The 4613-nt window shown below is 40.3% G+C and overlaps 1 pseudogene; it reads right to left on the minus strand.

Moving 5' to 3' along the window:
* Positions 1-1739: 1739 nt before the first annotated feature.
* Positions 1740-3767, minus strand: LOC103225142 (cold shock domain-containing protein E1 pseudogene; annotated as a pseudogene).
* Between the last annotated feature and the right edge of the window lie 846 nt (positions 3768-4613).

A 4613-nucleotide genomic window follows, 5' to 3' on the forward strand; every position in this document is an offset into this window, starting at 1 on the left:
ATACAGCTGGAGACCCTTGCAGAGGGTGGCTGTCTTTTACTGCTTGAATAGGATGGGAGGTGGGGCATCAGTTATTCATATTTTAATAGACCATTGCAGCTGTGACTTCCCCTGCTTCCATTCCTAACCTCTGGAGAGCTGCGAAATGGTGCTGACTTCCAAGAACAGGTAGGAAGGTAAGGGAGGAAAAAAATCCTAAAACAAGGAGTTGTGTGCTTTGGAGGGGCACTGGGTCCCCCAATTGGCTCCTGAGATAGCTAATGGAAGATGGATCCAGCTTTAGGGTAGGAACTAGCTATTTATCTCTTAGTCAAGGGACATATTTTAACCATCCTGAATTAGATTTTGCAATCAGGTTGGTAATAATGACAATAATAATTAAAATAGCTGGTGTTTATTGAGTACTTATTAGGTAACAGGTATCATGCATAGGTTTCACATGTAACCTTTTAGTTTTTTCTTCAACTAGAATGTCATGTAACCGCCATGAGAGTAGAGACTTTATTTTTTTCACTGCTGTGTCGGAATCAATGCCTGGCACTTAGATGGCACTCACTGCACAAATGAGTGAATGATTGCATTCTGAAGAAGAGTTTCAAGGCGCTGTTGCTCTAGGCCTTACAATGAGACGCTGAGAAGGTTTTAGGCCCTTCCTCTTCTTCAGAGTGCAGCAAACATAACACATACCTCTTTCTTGTTATTGCTGACTGCTCTGTAGATACTCCAGGCATTGTTAGAGGGACAGTTTCTTCTCTTTATTGTGTTTTCCACCCTCCCTGTCTCCTTGGTGGGCAGGTGGTTAGAGGAGGGAAAAAGGGGGGTGAGGGGAAAAGAAAACTTTATCTTGCCATTCATCCATGACTTCATTTACATTTAGTTCTTACAACAACCCATTTGACAGAAGAGGAAACTGAGACTCAGAAAGATTAAGTAGTTGTCAAGGTCTTGTTTCAAGTTAATGCCAAGGAGCCTCAGCCCCCAGAGCTGTGCTCTTACCCATTACACTAGATGGCAGGGCAAAGAATGCGCTATCATTACTTTGCATTTTTTCTGTTGTTTCGCTTACCCCATCTCTAGGGGTAGGACAATGTTTAGGGCAGGTTTCCTACTGTCTAGGGGGATATTTAAAAGCATGCCAAATATTTTGACAATGAATTCAAAGCAAAAGATCACATTATTTTCTTTCTTGGAATTAACAGTGAACTGGCTCAAGTTCATTATTACTAACAGTTGGCTCAGTGGTGAGGAATATTGGGCCATGAAGCTTATTTGGGCACAGGGTGTTCGTTGATGTTTAACTGCTTACCTCCTTTGGGGTTGTCAAGGAGTAGGGGTTTGTTAGTGCCTATTACATATTCGGTGCTTAAGCAAGTTACTGAGTGGGGAGGGGCAGGAAGGATTAAAATTGCAGAAGTCCTGCTTAATCTGACTGCACTGATGGCTGGCAGCTACTGAAGAGAATAATAATAAAGAAGACTACTACCAGACCATCCTGGCTAATATGGTGAAACCCCGTCTCTACTAAAAATACAAAAAATTAGCCGGGCGTGGTGCCGGGCGCCTGTAGGCCCAGCTACTCGGGAGACTGAGGCAGATTTGTGCACCCAGGAGTCAGAGGTTGCAGTGAGCTGAGATCACGCCACTGCACTCCAGCCTGGGCAACAGAGCAAGACTTCATCTCAAACAAACAAACAAAAAAACTACCCAAAACATTTTTTTTTAAGTGTCTCAAAAATCAGTAAAACTTTATTCACTTCCATTATTTCACCATTAACAGAAAACTGGAGAAAGCAAAAATGTTTTGTGTTTACAAAGACAAACGGCCTCTTTACCCAGAGATCAAAACCTCAAACGACAAGAGGGAAGATAAAAGCGCCCTCCCCACATCCCCTGAGCTGACGGTTGTCATCTTAGACAAAGCCTTCAGTCCACTGGCCAGGGACCCTGTCTATGGCCAATTCAAGAAGACAGTCAAGAACACACCCATCCATTCCCGTGATATAAAGTTGAACAGAAGCTACACCAAGGGTCAAGTGTCTGTATTTTACAGGACACACTAACCAGGTGGCTACTTATTAAAAAAAACAAGATTCATTTCAGGCACAACATTTTTATTTTTTTTGTTTGTTTTGTTTTTAAATCAGTAAAAGAAACAGGGTCCTAGAAGCTGCATTGATCCAAGCAGCAGCAAGTTTGTGCATTCATTTTTTTTGTTTTTGTTTAAATATGTTTAAATTATCACACTGCTGGCACTCCTCATTTGCATGAAATTCTGTACCATACTTACTAATTGTAGTAAAGTTACCCCTCAACTCAAGAATAAAACCTACTCTGGAAGATAATTTTCGCTGAAATATAAACAAACTTCTTTAAGTGGATTGTGACAAGATTATAAATGATATAAAAAATAACATTTTAAAATTTGGCCATCAACTTTAAGAAATGGTTTGCCTATACAAATTTGTGTAATTTTTAAAAGATAATGTATTCTACCCTCATATGGTTCTCAGAATTAAAGCATCATGAACAGGAAGAAAAAGAAAAAGAATGCAACTGAGTGCTAAGGCAGAATATCTTGCCAGAAATAATTAATGAAGGTAGAGTATATAATGAAAAGTGCAGAATTTCATAGGGCCAACAAGATAACAGTCTATATTTTTCACTTACACAGACGAAGTGGATTTTGCAATTACCAGTTACGTTAAATGCTCCAAATAAAGCTCCTAAAATTGACACTATAAGACACCACCTTAAGTTTTCCAGGCTGAACTGTGCATTATTTTAAAATGGTTTTCTTAAATTTATTTTTTTTTAAACATAAGTCGAAGAAGGTGTTAAAACTGGTGTAATAGCTCAATAGAATAAGTATTCCAGATTCGGGAGGGATGAAGAGGGAGATATCAAGAACCCTTCACCAGATTCTCCCCAACTTGATCATAGTGGATTAAAGATATGTTTTGTGGATGTGGTTAGTCAATGACATCAGCTTGACGGATGTTTCTGCACCAAACCCCATTGAGTTATCTGGTCCCCTTGGCTGATGAAGAACCATTAGGTGAGGAGCACTGGCATCATCCAGAGTGATGTTCTTCAAACGATTGACCAACCAATCAGGTCGAGGAGCTGCAACAGCCTTGGGGCCTCATAGACTCGCCAAACATTACAGGCGCTGCACTTGCCAGTGCGCTGATGAAGAATCACTGAGAACTCCACCTCATCTCCTGCCTGTAGCTCAATGCCATCCTGAACTTCTTTCACACAGAAAAAGAGCTTCTGGCTATCTCCTACTTCATAGTTAATGAAGCCAAACTGATCTTTCACACATTCCACTGTGGCCCTATGCAGGGGTGTGATGTTGTAAGCCATAGTTTGTGCATTTTGGCCCAGGACACACAATTGGAACTTGATGCTTTCCCCTTTCTGCAGGCAATCCCTATTGTTGGCCATCCCAACGACACCAAATGGATAGACATCACCTTTCATATCGCCCTCCTTCACAATCTCAATCATTCCTCGGTACTCAGTCTGTGTTGGATCAACACTTCTCAGGGGGCGAATGACTTTGCCAGAGTAAATGGTGGGATCAGCTTCCTCAGTAATGCCATTCACTGAGTGTGTTTTGTTCACTTTTTCTGCACTGATTTTATTGCCTTTGCCTTTGGACAAGCTATACTCGACCATGACCCCCAGTTCCAAGCTATCAACATCACCAGAGAACTCACTGTAATGGAAAAAGTTTTCCTTATCATGATTGGCTGTTTCAATAAATCCAACTTTTTAATTGTACATATACCTGAAGTTAATATGTAAACATATAAATTCATATAAATACATATACATATAAATTCATTTGCCACTTTTTCATGGAAAGCTAAGACCTGTGCTTTGGTTCTAGATCAGCTGATAAGAGTTCTGTATGATCTTTCTGGAAAAAATCATATCCATAATGAATAATCTATTATTTCCAGTTTTGGTTTCTTTCAAGTGACTCAACAACATAAAGACAGTTTTCATGCAAGCTGACTGTGTATGACTTGCAGATTTTTCATACATTTCCCCCTACATTATTTGATTGTCTTTCTCACATCTAATTTGAGAGTGAAGTTTTTGTGTATGTGTGATTCAATTTTATGTGTCTTTTCACAGCATTCAAATCAGTTTTTGTAGAAACAGTTTTCTAATTCACATGCTCTAAATTTATCTATTAAGTGAAAGCACTACTGGTGTAAGGACATAGGGCAACAAGCATGGCTGATCCTTGGCAAGCTCATAACTCAAGGGAAGAAGTAGACACAGAGCGGCTTCCTAGCTGAGAGACTTCTCTATGCCATGGGCATGGAGCAGTAAGTTTTCTAGAGGAAATGGAGATCATAAGTAAATTTGGAGAGTCAGCTAAGTGGAGGTTGAATAAGGGAGGTTCTACTACATGTATACCTGAGACATGTCACTATTCTAGCCCTCCAGAATCTCACAATGTATTGGGAATATGTCCTAGAAATGTGTTCCCATATGCCTTACTCATAATCCACAGAGGTGTCCTCCCCTCATTCACTGTTTAGAACCAAGGGGTTCAACTTGCCTTATCCCCCAGATCACTTGAGGTGAACACCCCA

This window comes from Chlorocebus sabaeus, chromosome 4, assembly GCF_047675955.1.
Source record: "Chlorocebus sabaeus isolate Y175 chromosome 4, mChlSab1.0.hap1, whole genome shotgun sequence".
Classification (NCBI taxonomy): domain Eukaryota; kingdom Metazoa; phylum Chordata; class Mammalia; order Primates; family Cercopithecidae; genus Chlorocebus; species Chlorocebus sabaeus.